This window comes from Hyla sarda, unplaced genomic scaffold (assembly GCF_029499605.1).
Source record: "Hyla sarda isolate aHylSar1 unplaced genomic scaffold, aHylSar1.hap1 scaffold_1680, whole genome shotgun sequence".
NCBI classification, from domain to species: domain Eukaryota; kingdom Metazoa; phylum Chordata; class Amphibia; order Anura; family Hylidae; genus Hyla; species Hyla sarda.
In genome coordinates, this window is record NW_026608320.1 from 17,481 (window position 1) to 40,090 (window position 22,610).

Sequence of the window (22,610 nt, forward strand, 5' to 3'; positions counted from 1 at the left end):
GCACACTCTGGGCTGGGGGGCAGTCAACCACCAGTACACACAGCAGAACCTAAACCCATACCATTATTGCTAAGCAGCAAGACAGGGGCCCATTGCACTCCCACGGGGCCTTTTTAAATGCAATCCATAACCCGGATTTGCCAGGAACCCTTCTTACTCCTCCTACTTGCATGTGACACTGGGCTTAGGATCTGCATAGGAAACACACACACAAGCACACACCTACCTTTGTTGCCTGCAGATGCCTCCTTGGCTGTCCCCAAACGGTATCAAACCAACACCCACGGGAAGCTGTAAGCATAGAGGACATGCCTGCGCCCCATTGGACTTACCTGTGTGGGTTAAACCCGGGTTATTTGACAACCTATGGCGGTGATGGTTCTGCTCAGGCAGAGCAGTGCTGATGCTCCTCATAAAGCTGTCGCTGCTGTGAAGGTTCTAGGTGACATCACAAATCCCTATGGTTACATACACAACAAAGCTGGGTTGTTGTTGTTTACACTCTGCAAGGCCTGTGGAAGTGAGTGACATCATAGCACTGTAGTTCTGAGGGTTCTAGATGGATGCAACAATCTCCTGTTGCTTCTATGAAGGCCATAATAGACGACATCACCAAACAGCTCCATAGTCACATACACAGCAAAGGAGAGATGTTGTTTACACCTAGTGATGTCAGTGGTATTGAGTGACATCACAGCACAGTGCTAAGGCTCCTGGGCCTGGACACAGCAGCGGCTGCAATATCTCAACGGAGAATACGTTTATATATATGTGTGTGTGTGCGCGTATATATATATATATATATATATATATATATATATATATATTTCTCCGCCGAAATCACTTTTAAACCCATTTCCACCTTTTTTTCCCTTCTCTTCCTCTTACTTTTTTTTCACGTTTTTTTACGTTTTTCTCCTTTTCGCCTCTTTTCTGGGCGTATTATTCTTCTTTTTCTTCTTTTTTTTCGTCTAATGCATACCCCATCAGTGCAGCAATGCTTATTCAATACCGCCAGCAGATGGAGACACTGGGGGATAATTTTCTAAGGATTTATACTGATTTTTCCTGTCTGAATTTGTCGCACAGAAAGTTGCAGGCCAAATATGTGTGACATTTCTGCGACTTTAGCTTCTAGAGCATTTTTACAACATTATACATAGGTGCTGAATACATAAAAAGCGACTGTTCAGCGACAGACAAGTCGCATCGGCTGAAAGTAGGCCAGAATGTCAGTCCATGTTGGAGCAGGTTTAGATACAGTCTAAAGTATAGATCTCAAAGTCTGTGCACAGAATTTAGCAAGGGCCTCGCACCTTCTGATGCATCAGGTAGGTGCACAATAGCATAGCCTAACCCTCTGTACTTTGGTCTATATTGATGCGGGACATAGACAGCCAGCTGATGACCAATCCATTAGTGCAATGGATGGCTGGAAGCATTTGTCTTTGCCTTTGCAATACCACAGAAGCAATGCATGGTCAATGTACAGCAATGACACACCTGTGTGAACAGCCAGGAGACCCCCCCCCTCCCCCCCCCATGTTATGTTACATAGTTACATAGTTAGTACGGTCGAAAAAAGACATATGTCCATCAAGTTCAACCAGGGAATTAAGGGGTAGGGGTGTGGCGCGATATTGGGGAAGGGATGAGATTTTATATTTCTTCATAAGCATTAATCTTATTTTGTCAATTAGGAACATTCAGCACCCACCCGCTATCAAGGCAGCTGCCTATCATGTCATGCCCTACCTGCACAGGTGTGCTGGCTACTCAAATGATCCAATTAAGGAGGCCATTTAGTCAGCAGCAGCAGAAGTCCTGTGCCTGGACGCTCCAACAGCGGCCAGACACAAGCAGAAGCAGAAGCAGCAGAAGCAGCAGCAGCACCACCTTTTGTTTTTTGGCTGCAGCAAGGCCCACAGGGCTGGCTAGCTGGCTAGCCAGCAAGCAGGTAGCAATGAAAGTAGGAATCTTTCTTTTTAACCCTGTAAGGGGGTGGTGCACTGTACCCGAAGATACTGCCATATCGGGTCAATGCATAGGGCGACGGAAGCAAGCTTCGAAATCGGCCCCCGTTCTCAAAAATCCATTTAATATATGGTCCCCAGATAGGGGACGTATCAGATATTAAACTGATAAGAACAGATACTACACTTGATCTTAGCCAAAAGGCCGAGAAGCGATAACCGTGAAAGGGGCGGGCCCAACAAGGTGCCCTTCATGGGCACTATCACTGCTTGCTGTCAGGGAGGCTGCCAGACAATTTTCCATGCACACTCTGGGCTGGGGGGCAGTCAACCACCAGTACACACAGCAGAACCTAAACCCATACCATTATTGCTAAGCAGCAAGACAGGGGCCCATTGCACTCCCACGGGGCCTTTTTAAATGCAATCCATAACCCGGATTTGCCAGGAACCCTTCTTACTCCTCCTACTTGCATGTGACACTGGGCTTAGGATCTGGATAGGAAACACACACACAAGCACACACCTACCTTTGTTGCCTGCAGATGCCTCCTTGGCTGTCCCCAAACGGTATCAAACCAACACCCACGGGAAGCTGTAAGCATAGAGGACATGACTGCACCCCATTGGACTTACCTGTGTGGGTTAAACCCGGGTTATTTGACAACCTATGGCGGTGATGGTTCTGCTCAGGCAGAGCAGTGCTGATGCTCCTCATAAAGCTGTCGCTGCTGTGAAGGTTCTAGGTGACATCACAAATCCCTATGGTTACATACACAACAAAGCTGGGTTGTTGTTGTTTACACTCTGCAAGGCCTGTGGAAGTGAGTGACATCATAGCACTGTAGTTCTGAGGGTTCTAGATGGATGCAACAATCTCCTGTTGCTTCTATGAAGGCCATAATAGACGACATCACCAAACAGCTCCATAGTCACATACACAGCAAAGGAGAGATGTTGTTTACACCTAGTGATGTCAGTGGTATTGAGTGACATCACAGCACAGTGCTAAGGCTCCTGGGCCTGGACACAGCAGCGGCTGCAATATCTCAACGGAGAATACGTTTATATATATGTGTGTGTGTGCGCGTATATATATATATATATATATATATATATATATATATTTCTCCGCCGAAATCACTTTTAAACCCATTTCCACCTTTTTTTCCCTTCTCTTCCTCTTACTTTTTTTTCACGTTTTTTTACGTTTTTCTCCTTTTCGCCTCTTTTCTGGGCGTATTATTCTTCTTTTTCTTCTTTTTTTTCGTCTAATGCATACCCCATCAGTTCAGCAATGCTTATTCAATACCGCCAGCAGATGGAGACACTGGGGGATAATTTTCTAAGGATTTATACTGATTTTTCCTGTCTGAATTTGTCGCACAGAAAGTTGCAGGCCAAATATGTGTGACATTTCTGCGACTTTAGCTTCTAGAGCATTTTTACAACATTATACATAGGTGCTGAATACATAAAAAGCGACTGTTCAGCGACAGACAAGTCGCATCGGCTGAAAGTAGGCCAGAATGTCAGTCCATGTTGGAGCAGGTTTAGATACAGTCTAAAGTATAGATCTCAAAGTCTGTGCACAGAATTTAGCAAGGGCCTCGCACCTTCTGATGCATCAGGTAGGTGCACAATAGCATAGCCTAACCCTCTGTACTTTGGTCTATATTGATGCGGGACATAGACAGCCAGCTGATGACCAATCCATTAGTGCAATGGATGGCTGGAAGCATTTGTCTTTGCCTTTGCAATACCACAGAAGCAATGCATGGTCAATGTACAGCAATGACACACCTGTGTGAACAGCCAGGAGACCCCCCCCCATGTTATGTTACATAGTTACATAGTTAGTACGGTCGAAAAAAGACATATGTCCATCAAGTTCAACCAGGGAATTAAGGGGTAGGGGTGTGGCGCGATATTGGGGAAGGGATGAGATTTTATATTTCTTCATAAGCATTAATCTTATTTTGTCAATTAGGAACATTCAGCACCCACCCGCTATCAAGGCAGCTGCCTATCATGTCATGCCCTACCTGCACAGGTGTGCTGGCTACTCAAATGATCCAATTAAGGAGGCCATTTAGTCAGCAGCAGCAGAAGTCCTGTGCCTGGATGCTCCAACAGCGGCCAGACACAAGCAGAAGCAGAAGCAGCAGAAGCAGCAGCAGCACCACCTTTTGTTTTTTGGCTGCAGCAGCAGCAAGGCCCACAGGGCTGGCTAGCCAGCAAGCAGGTAGCAATGAAAGTAGGAATCTTTCTTTTTAACCCTGTAAGGGGGTGGTGCACTGTACCCGAAGATACTGCCATATCGGGTCAATGCATAGGGCGATGGAAGCAAGCTTCGAAATCGGCCCCCGTTCTCAAAAATCCATTTAATATATGGTCCCCAGATAGGGGACGTATCAGATATTAAACTGATAAGAACAGATACTACACTTGATCTTAGCCAAAAGGCCGAGAAGCAATAACCGTGAAAGGGGCGGGCCCAACAAGGTGCCCTTCATGGGCACTATCACTGCCTGCTGTCAGGGAGGCTGCCAGACAATTTTCCATGCACACTCTGGGCTGGGGGGCAGTCAACCACCAGTACACACAGCAGAACCTAAACCCATACCATTATTGCTAAGCAGCAAGACAGGGGCCCATTGCACTCCCACGGGGCCTTTTTAAATGCAATCCATAACCCGGATTTGCCAGGAACCCTTCTTACTCCTCCTACTTGCATGTGACACTGGGCTTAGGATCTGCATAGGAAACACACACACAAGCACACACCTACCTTTGTTGCCTGCAGATGCCTCCTTGGCTGTCCCCAAACGGTATCAAACCAACACCCACGGGAAGCTGTAAGCATAGAGGACATGCCTGCACCCCATTGGACTTACCTGTGTGGGTTAAACCCGGGTTATTTGACAACCTATGGCGGTGATGGTTCTGCTCAGGCAGAGCAGTGCTGATGCTCCTCATAAAGCTGTCGCTGCTGTGAAGGTTCTAGGTGACATCACAAATCCCTATGGTTACATACACAACAAAGCTGGGTTGTTGTTGTTTACACTCTGCAAGGCCTGTGGAAGTGAGTGACATCATAGCACTGTAGTTCTGAGGGTTCTAGATGGATGCAACAATCTCCTGTTGCTTCTATGAAGGCCATAATAGACGACATCACCAAACAGCTCCATAGTCACATACACAGCAAGGAGAGATGTTGTTTACACCTAGTGATGTCAGTGGTATTGAGTGACATCACAGCACAGTGCTAAGGCTCCTGGGCCTGGACACAGCAGCGGCTGCAATATCTCAACGGAGAATACGTTTATATATATGTGTGTGTGTGCGCGTATATATATATATATATATATATATATATATATATATATATTTCTCCGCCGAAATCACTTTTAAACCCATTTCCACCTTTTTTTCCCTTCTCTTCCTCTTACTTTTTTTTCACGTTTTTTTACGTTTTTCTCCTTTTCGCCTCTTTTCTGGGCGTATTATTCTTCTTTTTCTTCTTTTTTTTCGTCTAATGCATACCCCATCAGTGCAGCAATGCTTATTCAATACCGCCAGCAGATGGAGACACTGGGGGATAATTTTCTAAGGATTTATACTGATTTTTCCTGTCTGAATTTGTCGCACAGAAAGTTGCAGGCCAAATATGTGTGACATTTCTGCGACTTTAGCTTCTAGAGCATTTTTACAACATTATACATAGGTGCTGAATACATAAAAAGCGACTGTTCAGCGACAGACAAGTCGCATCGGCTGAAAGTAGGCCAGAATGTCAGTCCATGTTGGAGCAGGTTTAGATACAGTCTAAAGTATAGATCTCAAAGTCTGTGCACAGAATTTAGCAAGGGCCTCGCACCTTCTGATGCATCAGGTAGGTGCACAATAGCATAGCCTAACCCTCTGTACTTTGGTCTATATTGATGCGGGACATAGACAGCCAGCTGATGACCAATCCATTAGTGCAATGGATGGCTGGAAGCATTTGTCTTTGCCTTTGCAATACCACAGAAGCAATGCATGGTCAATGTACAGCAATGACACACCTGTGTGAACAGCCAGGAGACCCCCCCCCCCCCCATGTTATGTTACATAGTTACATAGTTAGTACGGTCGAAAAAAGACATATGTCCATCAAGTTCAACCAGGGAATTAAGGGGTAGGGGTGTGGCGCGATATTGGGGAAGGGATGAGATTTTATATTTCTTCATAAGCATTAATCTTATTTTGTCAATTAGGAACATTCAGCACCCACCCGCTATCAAGGCAGCTGCCTATCATGTCATGCCCTACCTGCACAGGTGTGCTGGCTACTCAAATGATCCAATTAAGGAGGCCATTTAGTCAGCAGCAGCAGAAGTCCTGTGCCTGGACGCTCCAACAGCGGCCAGACACAAGCAGAAGCAGAAGCAGCAGAAGCAGCAGCAGCACCACCTTTTGTTTTTTGGCTGCAGCAGCAGCAAGGCCCACAGGGCTGGCTAGCTGGCTAGCCAGCAAGCAGGTAGCAATGAAAGTAGGAATCTTTCTTTTTAACCCTGTAAGGGGGTGGTGCACTGTACCCGAAGATACTGCCATATCGGGTCAATGCATAGGGCGACGGAAGCAAGCTTCGAAATCGGCCCCCGTTCTCAAAAATCCATTTAATATATGGTCCCCAGATAGGGGACGTATCAGATATTAAACTGATAAGAACAGATACTACACTTGATCTTAGCCAAAAGGCCGAGAAGCGATAACCGTGAAAGGGGCGGGCCCAACAAGGTGCCCTTCATGGGCACTATCACTGCTTGCTGTCAGGGAGGCTGCCAGACAATTTTCCATGCACACTCTGGGCTGGGGGGCAGTCAACCACCAGTACACACAGCAGAACCTAAACCCATACCATTATTGCTAAGCAGCAAGACAGGGGCCCATTGCACTCCCACGGGGCCTTTTTAAATGCAATCCATAACCCGGATTTGCCAGGAACCCTTCTTACTCCTCCTACTTGCATGTGACACTGGGCTTAGGATCTGCATAGGAAACACACACACAAGCACACACCTACCTTTGTTGCCTGCAGATGCCTCCTTGGCTGTCCCCAAACGGTATCAAACCAACACCCACGGGAAGCTGTAAGCATAGAGGACATGCCTGCACCCCATTGGACTTACCTGTGTGGGTTAAACCCGGGTTATTTGACAACCTATGGCGGTGATGGTTCTGCTCAGGCAGAGCAGTGCTGATGCTCCTCATAAAGCTGTCGCTGCTGTGAAGGTTCTAGGTGACATCACAAATCCCTATGGTTACATACACAACAAAGCTGGGTTGTTGTTGTTTACACTCTGCAAGGCCTGTGGAAGTGAGTGACATCATAGCACTGTAGTTCTGAGGGTTCTAGATGGATGCAACAATCTCCTGTTGCTTCTATGAAGGCCATAATAGACGACATCACCAAACAGCTCCATAGTCACATACACAGCAAAGGAGAGATGTTGTTTACACCTAGTGATGTCAGTGGTATTGAGTGACATCACAGCACAGTGCTAAGGCTCCTGGGCCTGGACACAGCAGCGGCTGCAATATCTCAACGGAGAATACGTTTATATATATGTGTGTGTGTGCGCGTATATATATATATATATATATATATATATATATATATATATATATTTCTCCGCCGAAATCACTTTTAAACCCATTTCCACCTTTTTTTCCCTTCTCTTCCTCTTACTTTTTTTTCACGTTTTTTTACGTTTTTCTCCTTTTCGCCTCTTTTCTGGGCGTATTATTCTTCTTTTTCTTCTTTTTTTTCGTCTAATGCATACCCCATCAGTGCAGCAATGCTTATTCAATACCGCCAGCAGATGGAGACACTGGGGGATAATTTTCTAAGGATTTATACTGATTTTTCCTGTCTGAATTTGTCGCACAGAAAGTTGCAGGCCAAATATGTGTGACATTTCTGCGACTTTAGCTTCTAGAGCATTTTTACAACATTATACATAGGTGCTGAATACATAAAAAGCGACTGTTCAGCGACAGACAAGTCGCATCGGCTGAAAGTAGGCCAGAATGTCAGTCCATGTTGGAGCAGGTTTAGATACAGTCTAAAGTATAGATCTCAAAGTCTGTGCACAGAATTTAGCAAGGGCCTCGCACCTTCTGATGCATCAGGTAGGTGCACAATAGCATAGCCTAACCCTCTGTACTTTGGTCTATATTGATGCGGGACATAGACAGCCAGCTGATGACCAATCCATTAGTGCAATGGATGGCTGGAAGCATTTGTCTTTGCCTTTGCAATACCACAGAAGCAATGCATGGTCAATGTACAGCAATGACACACCTGTGTGAACAGCCAGGAGACCCCCCCCCCCCATGTTATGTTACATAGTTACATAGTTAGTACGGTCGAAAAAAGACATATGTCCATCAAGTTCAACCAGGGAATTAAGGGGTAGGGGTGTGGCGCGATATTGGGGAAGGGATGAGATTTTATATTTCTTCATAAGCATTAATCTTATTTTGTCAATTAGGAACATTCAGCACCCACCCGCTATCAAGGCAGCTGCCTATCATGTCATGCCCTACCTGCACAGGTGTGCTGGCTACTCAAATGATCCAATTAAGGAGGCCATTTAGTCAGCAGCAGCAGAAGTCCTGTGCCTGGACGCTCCAACAGCGGCCAGACACAAGCAGAAGCAGAAGCAGCAGAAGCAGCAGCAGCACCACCTTTTGTTTTTTGGCTGCAGCAGCAGCAAGGCCCACAGGGCTGGCTAGCTGGCTAGCCAGCAAGCAGGTAGCAATGAAAGTAGGAATCTTTCTTTTTAACCCTGTAAGGGGGTGGTGCACTGTACCCGAAGATACTGCTATATCGGGTCAATGCATAGGGCGACGGAAGCAAGCTTCGAAATCGGCCCCCGTTCTCAAAAATCCATTTAATATATGGTCCCCAGATAGGGGACGTATCAGATATTAAACTGATAAGAACAGATTTTTTTTTTTTTTTGATTGAAAGAGCTTTATTTTCCGTTCAGTCATTACAAGTCGTACAATAAATTACAGTCACACAAAGCATGATAGTACAATACACAGCAAAGGTTCCCTAAGCTATACATCGCACACCATGCTACTCTAACATTCAGCTCAATCCTGCAATATAAAGGCACAAGAGATCAAACAAAAACCGAATAATACAATCTGTGATCGGGGTAGGGGTGTGGGCGACTATGTGGGGGTAGGGAGGGGGCGGATCACAGGGCCAAACTGTTGGGCTGTATCTTCAGGGAGACATGGGAGAAGGAGAGGGGTCTTCACTCCTCTTCTTCCTCATCAACGGCCGAGCTGTCCAAGATGGAATAGTCTCTAAGCAGGTTCTTGATGAACCTGCGGCAGTCCCGGACGGACATGTTTTCCCTGTTGATCACGAGGCGGTTCCTGGCAAGCCACACTGCGTCCTTAAAACAGTTCATAAGGCGCCAGGCCTCCTGGATGGCCTCCACGTCGTGGGTCCCAGGGAACAGGCCGTAAAGCACCGAATGGTACGATAGGCAGCTCCTGGGCACTGAGTCTCTGAGTTCGTGTTCTAGGGCGTCCAACAGACCCTGTGCAAAGGGGCACTGCCAAAACACGTGGAAAGATGTTTCCTCCACGTAGGGGCAACGGGGGCAGTACCGGGTCTTGCACAGGTTGCGGGCATGCATGAATGACCTGAGAGAGAGACCTCCCATGACGGCCATCCACGACAAGTCCTTGTGTCCATTGGTAAGCCGCTTTGAGGCCACATTGTTCCAAACTGTCTCTGCAGTGGCTGCGGGGAGTCCCGGAACCAGCTCGGTCGAGTCCTTAGCTCGGATGAGCTTGTGGATTGTCTTTGGCTTCCATAGGTCTGGTTTCAGTCCTTCCAGCTGGTGCTCCCTCACAAACCGGACAACATCCCCATAGAACCAGGGAGTGTTCCAGTTGTAAGGGATGGAGCTGTCCCACTTGTCCCAGCCCAGCTGTCTCCAGAGGGGCATGAGAAGCAAGCGAGACATGGACCTGCCCGCTGAGCCAGTCTTTTCTACAAGAGTCCGCTGCACCGTGACACATGCAAAGGAGGCCCTCAGCAGAGCGGGGATGTCGGGTATTCCCTTCCCACCCTTGCGGGGTTCCTTGTACATCACGGTCCTCTTGACTCTGTCCATTTTGCCCCAGACGAAGCCAAACACTGTCCGGGTGATGGCCTTGCAAACGGTGGTATGGGGAGGCCAGGCTTGTGCGGTATATTGGAGCACAGGCAAAACTTCACTCCGCAGGACAAGTGCCTTGCCTTCCATCGTGAGCTTTCTGGAGCTCCACAGTCCGATCTTCGAGTTTATCCTTCCTAGTCGGTCTTGCCAAGACTTAAGGGCCGCTCCTTCCTTCCCGAACCAGACTCCAAGAATTTGAATGAAGTCCGGCTTAATAGTAAAGGGGAAGGGGGCGGAAGAAGCCAGGAGCCATTCCCCGAAGAGCATGGCCTCCGACTTCCCGCAGTTGACTTTTGCCCCCGAAGCTCTGCCGAAGTCCTCGCAGGTCTGGACGAGTGCAGTCACCGAACGCTGGTCAGCGCAGAAGACGGTCACGTCGTCCATGTAGAGCGAGCACTTGACCTCGTGGCGATCTGGTCCTGGTGCGGTGATCCCTCTGATCTCTCCATTCTGCCGGATAGTCTCAGCGAAGAGCTCTATAACACAAACAAAAAGGAGAGGTGAAAGAGGGCAGCCTTGTCTAACCCCTGAAAGAATGGAAAAGGGGTCAGTCTTCCAGCCGTTCACCAACACCGTGCTGTAAATGTCAAAATACATAACGTTAACAAAAGAGCAAAACATCTTCCCCAGACCCAGCCTGCGCAAAACCCTGTCCATGAATGCGTGGGAGACACGGTCGAACGCCTTCTCCTGATCTAAGCTGACCAGGGCGGCGCGGCCCCCGCGGTCCTGGATGTAATGGACCGTGTCTCTCACAAGGGCAAGGCTGTCGGCAATCCTGCGGCCAGGAATGCTGCAGGTCTGGTCCGGATGGACGATCTGCCCCATGACAGGTTTCAGCCTGTTGGCCAGCACCTTGGCGAGGATCTTGTAGTCCACGTTCAGGAGAGAGATGGGACGCCAGTTTTTCAGGTCACATCTCTCCCCCTTCCGCTTATACAAGATCGTGATCATCCCTTCCCTCAACGACGGAGGCATTCTGCCCCCCACCACCATCTCCTCGTACACCTCCAACAGGTCCGGACAGATCAGGTCACCCAGCGCTACGTAGAGCTCGGCCGGGAGACCGTCACTGCCCGGGGTCCTGCCGGGCTTAAAGGATTTAGCGGCAGAGAGCAGCTCCCCCACCGTCAAGGGATCGTCCATAGCCGCCGTACCTGCGGGATCAACAACGTTAGTGACACCTGACAGGAACCTCTCGGCGGCTTCGGGGTCGGATGACTTGGGGGCGTAGAGGTTGCTGTAGAAGTCGTGGACGACCCCCATCACTTCCTCCTTGCCGCTCCTCATGTGTCCGGTCTCATCTCGTAGCTCAGTCAGGGGCGTGTGGCCGGCATGGAGCTTCCTGAAAAAGAAAGAGTTACATTTCTCACCCTTCTCCAGGTTCTCCACCTTGGAACGAAAGACGATTCGCTTGGATTCCTCCTCAAAGTGCCTTTTCAAGCTCTTTTTGGTCTCCTCCAGCTCCTCCCTGACGTCCCAGCCACACTGGAGCAGGTCCTGCAGTTTCCTCAAGTCCCACTTCTTCGCACACGCCTGTTGTCTGCCTTTTGCCTGAAAGAAACAACGGAATTCGACTTTAACATATTCCCACCAATCGCTGATGCACTTGAACAGACATTTGTCATTTCGCCATACAAGGTAAGCATCCCTAAGTTCCTCCATGACCTCCCTCTGCTCCAACAGGGCACAATTCAACTTCCAGGAGCCCGGGCCAGGTGGGAATCCATGGCCCAGAGTCCCCCGGAATCGAATGGCCCTGTGGTCAGAGAAGAAGCAGGGGACCATAGAGTACGACACCTTTCTGACTGCTCTCGAAGTGAAGATGAAGTCTATCCGAGAACGGAGCGAGCCATCGGGGCGGCTCCACGTATAGTTTACGGAGCCGTTCCCGATGGACCCGACAACGTCCTGCAAGGATGCCTCCGTCACCATCTCAATCAGCAGTTTAGACGTCACGTCCAGGTTGGCGGATGTGCCAGAACTGCGCCCGTCCACCTCAATGGGGCAGTTGAAGTCACCACCCAACACTACTGCTCTAGTGGTGGCGAGTTCAGCCCGCAGGGCCTGGAGAACCTCCAGTCGGACATCCCTCTCAGGGGAGGCATACACGTTGATGAGCCGCACGGGCTCACCCGCCCAGGAACCGTCTGCGACAAGAAGTCTGCCACAGACGAGCTCCCGGACGGAATCAAGTGCAAAGTTACCTCCCCTGATCAGGATGGCCACCCCCGCAGACCTATTGTCGCCCCCACCAGACCAGTAGGAAGGGCCGTGAGGCCACTGCCTGGCCAGATGGTTGTAAGACCTAGAAGCAGACAAAGCACATTCCTGCAACATGTAAACATCACACCTCTGGGAATCTAAGAACGTAAGAACAGTCTGAAATCTAAACCAAGCTCTAATACTCCTCACATTAATGCAGAAGATGTTGAGATCAGCCATGGGAATAAAAAGAGAGGTTAGTTCTGATACTAGTTACCAGTCTGGTCGGACGGGTCCTCTTCTCTGGCGCCTGTCGGCTCCTGTGGCTTCTCGTAGCGCCCTTCCAAGAACTCGTCGTAGACCGTGTTGGACGGAGTGTCCAGGATTTTCTTAACCTCTGGGTCCTGCAGCAGCTCCTCCATAGATTGAGCTTGGACTGGCTCTGCTTGGACCTGCTCCACTTGGGCCTGCTCCATCACCTCCTCTCCTTCTGAAGCCTCAAGGCTCTCGCAGACCTGCTCCATCTCCTCCTCCTCATCTGAAGCTTGAGGGGTCTCGCAGGTCTCGATTATCTTTCTTTTGTGGGACTCTTCTGATACGTTGTCCCTTCCTTTCCTCTTCCTCTGTATGGTACCTGGGGGAGGAAGCACAGGAAAGTCCTCCGAAGGGCGGGCACCAGCAGCTGGAGGGGGGTTAGGTGCTGCTGGGCCAGGAGAGAAAGGAGGCTGGGTGGGGCGGGGGGCAGGAGAGAGTGCCCGGGCAGGGGAGGACGGGGCAGGGGTGGGCCGGGCAGGGGAGGACGGGGCAGGGGTGGGCCGGGCAGGGGAGGACGGGGCAGGGGTGGGCCGGGGTGGGGTACGGGGGGCAGGGGTGGGCCGGGGTGGGGTACGGGGGGCAGGGGTGGGGCGGGATGGGGCAGGAGGGGCAGGGGTGGGACGGGATGGGGCAGGAGGGGCAGGGGTGGGACGGGATGGGGCAGGGGTGGGGCGGGATGGGGCAGGAGATGGGGCGGGAGGGGCAGGGGATGGGGCGGGAGGGGCAGGGGAGGGGCGGGACGGGGCAGGGGTGGTGGCTTTCGCCTTCTTACCCTCCTTGGTCGGCTTGGCCATCCGTGGTGTTGGCTCCGGAGCTGGGGCTGGCTTCGGTGCTCTCGCTGCCACAGATGCCCATGTTCTCTCCCTCTGGGGGCAGTCCTTGTAGCTGTGGGCTGCCAGTCCGCAGAGGTTGCAGGTCTTGCTCTTGGGGCAGTCCTTGGTCGTGTGACCTGTCACACGGCAATACCTGCAGGCATCCTCCGTACAGTCCTTGCCCTCGTGGCCCATCTTGCCACATCTCCTGCAGGTCTGCGGCATGTCCGGGTAGAAGATAAGTCCTGTGGAGTTGCCCAAGGAAAATGTCGTTGGCAGGTGCTGTAGTCCGTCTGGAGAAGCAGGGTTCTTGTTGAGTCTGACGACCACAGACCACTTGCAGGTCCAGTATCCGAGTGAGTTCAGGATGCGGGTGGGCTCCCTCACCACGGTGCAGAAGCGCTTCAGGAAGGTCGAGATGTCCGTGCCTGGGGTGTGTGGGTTCCGCATTGAGACCGTCACCCGCCTCTCCTCTCTTTGAATAAGGCAGTTGCCCACAAAGCGAGAGAAAGGGGATTCGGGACTCGCCGCTTTCACCACCTCCCAGTATCTTCTACAGGTCCCAATGGTGGCAAAGGTGATGTAGAAGATTCCCGAAAAGAAGGTTGCTATTCCCAGGGTGTCAGCCGTGGGGAAGCCTTGATCCGCCAGCATCTTCTTGCAGAACACGTCGTGGGACATGTCCGGCACCCTTCCGTCCACGGGCTTGAGCTTCAAGGCAACAGTCTGCCTCATCCAGGGCTCCAGGGTTGGAGCTTCCAGGTTAGGAATTCTGCCGCCCTTCTGCCTTGCCGTGGTGGAGGTTGAAGCTTGCTGTGGTTGGGGCTGGACCTCCAGGCCTTGCCCTGCAGCCTCCTGGGTGGACTTGCTGGTTGAGGCCATGGCTTCTTCCAGCAGGCTCTTTTCCGCTTCCTTGCTTGCTTGTGGAGAGAGGCTTCGCAAAGTCTTCTTTCCCGGGTGGGAGGAGCTATGCAGATCCGGTCCCGGTGGGAGGAGCTATGCAAATCCTTCTCCAGAGGCAGCGAGTTTCTTCGAAAAGATTCTGCGCCGCCTTCCTCTTCGCCGCTGTTCCGGAATTCACCGCCGATTCCCTTCTTCCAGGTTCTTCGTCGGCTTCTTCCGGAGCTGCAGTCTTCAAGATCTTCTCCTTCTTCAGATGTTCCGAGGCAGGCAGGAGACGATCTTCAGGTGGTATGCTCTAGAGAAATGCGGTTCTAATAAGAACGAAAAGTACTGCAATCGTACTACGCAAAAATCTCTACCACAATGCTTGGAGTTCTTCAGACCGTAGCGATCATGGTATCTCCCCTGCCAGGTAAGTATACTGATAAGAACAGATACTACACTTGATCTTAGCCAAAAGGCCGAGAAGCGATAACCGTGAAAGGGGCGGGCCCAACAAGGTGCCCTTCATGGGCACTATCACTGCTTGCTGTCAGGGAGGCTGCCAGACAATTTTCCATGCACACTCTGGGCTGGGGGGCAGTCAACCACCAGTACACACAGCAGAACCTAAACCCATACCATTATTGCTAAGCAGCAAGACAGGGGCCCATTGCACTCCCACGGGGCCTTTTTAAATGCAATCCATAACCCGGATTTGCCAGGAACCCTTCTTACTCCTCCTACTTGCATGTGACACTGGGCTTAGGATCTGCATAGGAAACACACACACAAGCACACACCTACCTTTGTTGCCTGCAGATGCCTCCTTGGCTGTCCCCAAACGGTATCAAACCAACACCCACGGGAAGCTGTAAGCATAGAGGACATGCCTGCACCCCATTGGACTTACCTGTGTGGGTTAAACCCGGGTTATTTGACAACCTATGGCGGTGATGGTTCTGCTCAGGCAGAGCAGTGCTGATGCTCCTCATAAAGCTGTCGCTGCTGTGAAGGTTCTAGGTGACATCACAAATCCCTATGGTTACATACACAACAAAGCTGGGTTGTTGTTGTTTACACTCTGCAAGGCCTGTGGAAGTGAGTGACATCATAGCACTGTAGTTCTGAGGGTTCTAGATGGATGCAACAATCTCCTGTTGCTTCTATGAAGGCCATAATAGACGACATCACCAAACAGCTCCATAGTCACATACACAGCAAAGGAGAGATGTTGTTTACACCTAGTGATGTCAGTGGTATTGAGTGACATCACAGCACAGTGCTAAGGCTCCTGGGCCTGGACACAGCAGCGGCTGCAATATCTCAACGGAGAATACGTTTATATATATGTGTGTGTGTGCGCGTGTATATATATATATATATATATATATATATTTCTCCGCCGAAATCACTTTTAAACCCATTTCCACCTTTTTTTCCCTTCTCTTCCTCTTACTTTTTTTTCACGTTTTTTTACGTTTTTCTCCTTTTCGCCTCTTTTCTGGGCGTATTATTCTTCTTTTTCTTCTTTTTTTTCGTCTAATGCATACCCCATCAGTGCAGCAATGCTTATTCAATACCGCCAGCAGATGGAGACACTGGGGGATAATTTTCTAAGGATTTATACTGATTTTTCCTGTCTGAATTTGTCGCACAGAAAGTTGCAGGCCAAATATGTGTGACATTTCTGCGACTTTAGCTTCTAGAGCATTTTTACAACATTATACATAGGTGCTGAATACATAAAAAGCGACTGTTCAGCGACAGACAAGTCGCATCGGCTGAAAGTAGGCCAGAATGTCAGTCCATGTTGGAGCAGGTTTAGATACAGTCTAAAGTATAGATCTCAAAGTCTGTGCACAGAATTTAGCAAGGGTCTCGCACCTTCTGATGCATCAGGTAGGTGCACAATAGCATAGCCTAACCCTCTGTACTTTGGTCTATATTGATGCGGGACATAGACAGCCAGCTGATGACCAATCCATTAGTGCAATGGATGGCTGGAAGCATTTGTCTTTGCCTTTGCAATACCACAGAAGCAATGCATGGTCAATGTACAGCAATGACACACCTGTGTGAACAGCCAGGAGCCTCCCCCCCCCCCCCATGTTATGTTACATAGTTACATAGTTAGTACGGTCGAAAAAAGACATATGTCCATCAAGTTCAACCAGGGAATTAAGGGGTAGGGGTGTGGCGCGATATTGGGGAAGGGATGAGATTTTATATTTCTTCATAAGCATTAATCTTATTTTGTCAATTAGGAACATTCAGCACCCACCCGCTATCAAGGCAGCTGCCTATCATGTCATGCCCTACCTGCACAGGTGTGCTGGCTACTCAAATGATCCAATTAAGGAGGCCATTTAGTCAGCAGCAGCAGAAGTCCTGTGCCTGGACGCTCCAACAGCGGCCAGACACAAGCAGAAGCAGAAGCAGCAGAAGCAGCAGCAGCACCACCTTTTGTTTTTTGGCTGCAGCAGCAGCAAGGCCCACAGGGCTGGCTAGCTGGCTAGCCAGCAAGCAGGTAGCAATGAAAGTAGGAATCTTTCTTTTTAACCCTGTAAGGGGGTGGTGCACTGTACCCGAAGATACTGCCATATCGGGTCAATGCATAGGGCGACGGAAGCAAGCTTCGAAATCGGCCCCCGTTCTCAAAAATCCATTTAATATATGGTCCCCAGATAGGGGACGTATCAGATATTAAACTGATAAGAACAGATACTACACTTGATCTTAGCCAAAAGGCCGAGAAGCGATAACCGTGAAAGGGGCGGGCCCAACAAGGTGCCCTTCATGGGCACTATCACTGCTTGCTGTCAGGGAGGCTGCCAGACAATTTTCCATGCACACTCTGGGCTGGGGGGCAGTCAACCACCAGTACACACAGCAGAACCTAAACCCATACCATTATTGCTAAGCAGCAAGACAGGGGCCCATTGCACTCCCACGGGGCCTTTTTAAATGCAATCCATAACCCGGATTTGCCAGGAACCCTTCTTACTCCTCCTACTTGCATGTGACACTGGGCTTAGGATCTGCATAGGAAACACACACACAAGCACACACCTACCTTTGTTGCCTGCAGATGCCTCCTTGGCTGTCCCCAAACGGTATCAAACCAACACCCACGGGAAGCTGTAAGCATAGAGGACATGCCTGCACCCCATTGGACTTACCTGTGTGGGTTAAACCCGGGTTATTTGACAACCTATGGCGGTGATGGTTCTGCTCAGGCAGAGCAGTGCTGATGCTCCTCATAAAGCTGTCGCTGCTGTGAAGGTTCTAGGTGACATCACAAATCCCTATGGTTACATACACAACAAAGCTGGGTTGTTGTTGTTTACACTCTGCAAGGCCTGTGGAAGTGAGTGACATCATAGCACTGTAGTTCTGAGGGTTCTAGATGGATGCAACAATCTCCTGTTGCTTCTATGAAGGCCATAATAGACGACATCACCAAACAGCTCCATAGTCACATACACAGCAAAGGAGAGATGTTGTTTACACCTAGTGATGTCAGTGGTATTGAGTGACATCACAGCACAGTGCTAAGGCTCCTGGGCCTGGACACAGCAGCGGCTGCAATATCTCAACGGAGAATACGTTTATATATATGTGTGTGTGTGCGCGTATATATATATATATATATATATATATATATATATATATATATTTCTCCGCCGAAATCACTTTTAAACCCATTTCCACCTTTTTTTCCCTTCTCTTCCTCTTACTTTTTTTTCACGTTTTTTTACGTTTTTCTCCTTTTCGCCTCTTTTCTGGGCGTATTATTCTTCTTTTTCTTCTTTTTTTTCGTCTAATGCATACCCCATCAGTGCAGCAATGCTTATTCAATACCGCCAGCAGATGGAGACACTGGGGGATAATTTTCTAAGGATTTATACTGATTTTTCCTGTCTGAATTTGTCGCACAGAAAGTTGCAGGCCAAATATGTGTGACATTTCTGCGACTTTAGCTTCTAGAGCATTTTTACAACATTATACATAGGTGCTGAATACATAAAAAGCGACTGTTCAGCGACAGACAAGTCGCATCGGCTGAAAGTAGGCCAGAATGTCAGTCCATGTTGGAGCAGGTTTAGATACAGTCTAAAGTATAGATCTCAAAGTCTGTGCACAGAATTTAGCAAGGGCCTCGCACCTTCTGATGCATCAGGTAGGTGCACAATAGCATAGCCTAACCCTCTGTACTTTGGTCTATATTGATGCGGGACATAGACAGCCAGCTGATGACCAATCCATTAGTGCAATGGATGGCTGGAAGCATTTGTCTTTGCCTTTGCAATACCACAGAAGCAATGCATGGTCAATGTACAGCAATGACACACCTGTGTGAACAGCCAGGAGACCCCCCCCCCATGTTATGTTACATAGTTACATAGTTAGTACGGTCGAAAAAAGACATATGTCCATCAAGTTCAACCAGGGAATTAAGGGGTAGGGGTGTGGCGCGATATTGGGGAAGGGATGAGATTTTATATTTCTTCATAAGCATTAATCTTATTTTGTCAATTAGGAACATTCAGCACCCACCCGCTATCAAGGCAGCTGCCTATCATGTCATGCCCTACCTGCACAGGTGTGCTGGCTACTCAAATGATCCAATTAAGGAGGCCATTTAGTCAGCAGCAGCAGAAGTCCTGTGCCTGGACGCTCCAACAGCGGCCAGACACAAGCAGAAGCAGAAGCAGCAGAAGCAGCAGCAGCACCACCTTTTGTTTTTTGGCTGCAGCAGCAGCAAGGCCCACAGGGCTGGCTAGCTGGCTAGCCAGCAAGCAGGTAGCAATGAAAGTAGGAATCTTTCTTTTTAACCCTGTAAGGGGGTGGTGCACTGTACCCGAAGATACTGCCATATCGGGTCAATGCATAGGGCGACGGAAGCAAGCTTCGAAATCGGCCCCCGTTCTCAAAAATCCATTTAATATATGGTCCCCAGATAGGGGACGTATCAGATATTAAACTGATAAGAACAGATTTTTTACTTTTAGATATAATATTCTTAGACTAAAAGACCTTACGCAGTCCAGATTATACTTAGTCTGCTAAAAGCATATTCCACAGATGTAGATTCCAAAGACTTTTAGCCACTTTGTGACCTAATCTTTTTTTATCCAATAAATAGAAAACATACATCTCACTAAGAGCTAGGCGAACACAATCTTTAGAGGTAATAGTGTCTCTTTTAAAAAGAAGAATATTCCTCGTCTTCCATAGTGCAATTTTAATACAATTTATACTAATCCACAAAACCCGAGACTTTTCCACAGATAAAACATTATAAAATCCATATAAAATAACTTCATGATTTAAAAAATTAAGATCAGAAATGAATTTTAGTAAGGGTCCTATCAAATGCCATATCTCTTGGGCGTAAAAACAGTTCCAAAAAAGGTGTAAAACTGTTTCCTCACTAGGACACCCCATTCTCGGGCACTTTGCACTACGACACAATCCTCTTCTGTGTTGGAATTCTCTGGTAGGCAAACATTGATGTGCTATCTGCCAGGCCAGATCTTTTAAGTCATTAGATAAGAATCCCATATTCACCATCCTCCAAACTCTTAGAGATTTCTCAGTGGAATAATTAGATATTAAGCAAATCTGTTCTATCTTCCTGATTTCAGGAACTAATTTTCGTGCATTACTACAAATTTCTTGACTAAAATTAGCAATGCCATAAATACGAATAATCTTTTCTAAAACCACATAGTGCGCTGGGGGAATAAATAAGATTGGGGACGTTAAAGGTAAGGTTATCCACTTTCTTTTTCTAAAAATGTGACCTGCAGCATATTTTAAAAAATAAGACCAATAACAGTTTCTTTGCAAGCCATTAAAACACATAGAAAAAAAGTGAATATATAAAAACCTTTTTAAATCAGGCACATCCTTACCCCCCAATTTCTTTGTCTTCATCATTACATCTCTCCTGAGTTTATCCATTTTAGACCCCCATAAAAAATGAAAGCAAATCTTGTTTAAAAACTTTAAGGTGCGTTCACTCGGTGGGAAAACCAAGCTTAAATATAGCATGATAGGTAGCAACAAAGCTTTCATTATCAGTACTTTTCCTTCTATTGTTAATTTCCTCATTTTCCAAAAACTTATTTTCTTTTGCACTTTCTCTTTGACGATGGACCAGCTTTCCTCTCCATTATTTTCATTGTCAAAGATGACACCCAAGATTTTGATTTTATCATATTGCACATTCACCTCCGTATTGCCCCAATTCCCTATTGCAAAGCAATCACATTTATTTTTATTTAATTTGAAGCCAGAGCCCTCACAAAAAAATTCTGTCTGTCTGATAGCACGTTTCAGGGATGGTTCATCTGGACATAGAATATTAACATCATCCATGTATGCTATCGTCTTTACGCTCTGTCCTCCACTTCCAGGGATTGGCACTCCTCTAATGAGCTTATCTTTTCTCAAAACATTCAACAGAGGTTCTATTGCACATATGAAAAGAATGGGTGATAGGGGGCACCCCTGTTTCACCCCAGACTGTAAACATACCTCTTGGGATAAAAAACCGTTAATTAAAATACGACTAAAACAGTTTTTATATAAAAGTGCAATTTTTCCAACAATAAAATCAGGAAAATTCATTTTCTTTAAAACCAACCATAAAAAATCATGAGAAACACGGTCATAAGCCTTTTGAAAATCCAAGGATAAAATTGCCAATTTCTGATCACATTGTTTCTGATACCATAAAACATCTTTTACAAGGTTTAGATGATCACTTATTTTCCTTCCAGGTACTCCGCATACTTGGTCACTGTGTATAACCTTAGAAATTACCTGCTTGAGCCTATTTGCTAAAATTTTTGCTAAAACCTTATAGTCTGTATTTAGCAGGGTAATAGGCCTCCAATTTTCTAATTTAGAGATGTCTCCTTTTTTAAAAATCAGAGTAACAACACCATCTCTCCAGGACGCAGGTAAAATCTCAGATTTAAAAGCACAGTTAAAAATACCTAAAAGATCATCTTTTAAAATGGACCAAAAACACAGATAAAATTCAACTGGCAACCCATCCGAACCAGGTGTTTTACCATTTAAAAAACTCTTAAAAGTGCTTAAAAGTTCAGGTAAAAAGATTTCATCACAAAGGCTCTCTTGGTCAGTTTTGTCAAGTTTTGAATCCAAGGTATCTAAAACATCATTAGTAAAGGAAATATCAATATCTTTTTTATTAAAAAGCTCCTGATAAAATACTTGTGCTTCTCGCAACATCTCTTCATTAGTTATCTTCCCTTCTATTACAGATATCATTTCTTTCTTTCCCACCACCTTCTTAAAAAAGAATCTCGAACACTTTTCATCATTCTCCAGACATTGCACCTTGCTGTTAAAAATCATTTCTTTTCCTTTTTGACTAATGGCATTTTTTATTTCATTCTTTGTCTGAGCAATAACATCATCCATCTCAAGCCCGGCTTGCTTTAGTTTATAATATGTTTGGATTTTAGTGTTTAACATTTTAAACCATAACTTTTTCTCCTTAGCCTTTTGGATGCCCACACGGATAAAAAACAGTTTAGTCCACTTTTTAACATCCTCCCACCAATCCAAAATATTTTTATATTGGGATTGACGCAATCTCCATTTGTTATAAGCAGCAATAAAATCATTTTTTGTTTTCATGTCCTCTAATAAAGTAGTGTTGAGCTTCCAAACGCCTCTGCCTTTCTCTAGGCCAGGTAAAGTGACATGTGCATGTAATAACTTATGATCAGAGAAAATATTCGATAAAAGAGAAACCTCAACTAGATTAAAACTTTCCGATAAAAAAATAAAATCAATCCTGGATTTGCAGACATTATTTTCCCATGTGTAACCAGGGTCGTCTGGGTATTTTCTCCTCCAGACATCGGTAAAGTTAAAATCCTCAGTCATACTCTTAATCTGTTTCTCTGTTTTATCCACTCTGACATGCACACTTCCACTCTCACGATGATCACCACTCATACAACAATTAAAATCTCCAGCCATTAAAATAGGTGTTGAACCTGGGATAAAAGCCTGAATATCATTAATCAAGTCGGCTCTCTCATTTTTTTCAGGAGAAGCATAGATGTTAAAAAGCTTAATCTCTGAGCCATTGTACTTAATATTAACTAATAGCGCTCTACCAGGTATAATTTCTAAGAAGG

The 22,610-nt window shown here is 47.2% G+C and overlaps 6 non-coding genes and 1 pseudogene across 6 annotated transcripts; all 7 read right to left on the minus strand.

Moving 5' to 3' along the window:
- Window positions 1-1,999: 1,999 nt before the first annotated feature.
- Window positions 2,000-2,190, minus strand: LOC130311836 (U2 spliceosomal RNA). Its single transcript, XR_008860115.1, has one exon. It is a non-coding gene; the product is annotated as a U2 spliceosomal RNA (small nuclear RNA).
- Window positions 2,191-4,260: 2,070 nt separating this feature from the next.
- LOC130311851 (U2 spliceosomal RNA) lies at window positions 4,261-4,451 on the minus strand. The gene has a single exon (XR_008860129.1). It is a non-coding gene; the product is annotated as a U2 spliceosomal RNA (small nuclear RNA).
- A 2,086-nt stretch (window positions 4,452-6,537) lies between these two features.
- Window positions 6,538-6,728, minus strand: LOC130311838 (U2 spliceosomal RNA). Its single transcript, XR_008860116.1, has one exon. It is a non-coding gene; the product is annotated as a U2 spliceosomal RNA (small nuclear RNA).
- A 2,089-nt stretch (window positions 6,729-8,817) lies between these two features.
- LOC130311855 (U2 spliceosomal RNA) lies at window positions 8,818-9,000 on the minus strand. The gene has a single exon (XR_008860131.1). It is a non-coding gene; the product is annotated as a U2 spliceosomal RNA (small nuclear RNA).
- Window positions 9,001-14,725: 5,725 nt separating this feature from the next.
- LOC130311857 (U2 spliceosomal RNA) lies at window positions 14,726-14,915 on the minus strand. Its single transcript, XR_008860133.1, has one exon. It is a non-coding gene; the product is annotated as a U2 spliceosomal RNA (small nuclear RNA).
- Window positions 14,916-16,993: 2,078 nt separating this feature from the next.
- Window positions 16,994-17,184, minus strand: LOC130311839 (U2 spliceosomal RNA). Its single transcript, XR_008860117.1, has one exon. It is a non-coding gene; the product is annotated as a U2 spliceosomal RNA (small nuclear RNA).
- Window positions 17,185-19,269: 2,085 nt separating this feature from the next.
- On the minus strand, window positions 19,270-19,445 carry LOC130311852 (U2 spliceosomal RNA; annotated as a pseudogene).
- Window positions 19,446-22,610: the final 3,165 nt, after the last annotated feature.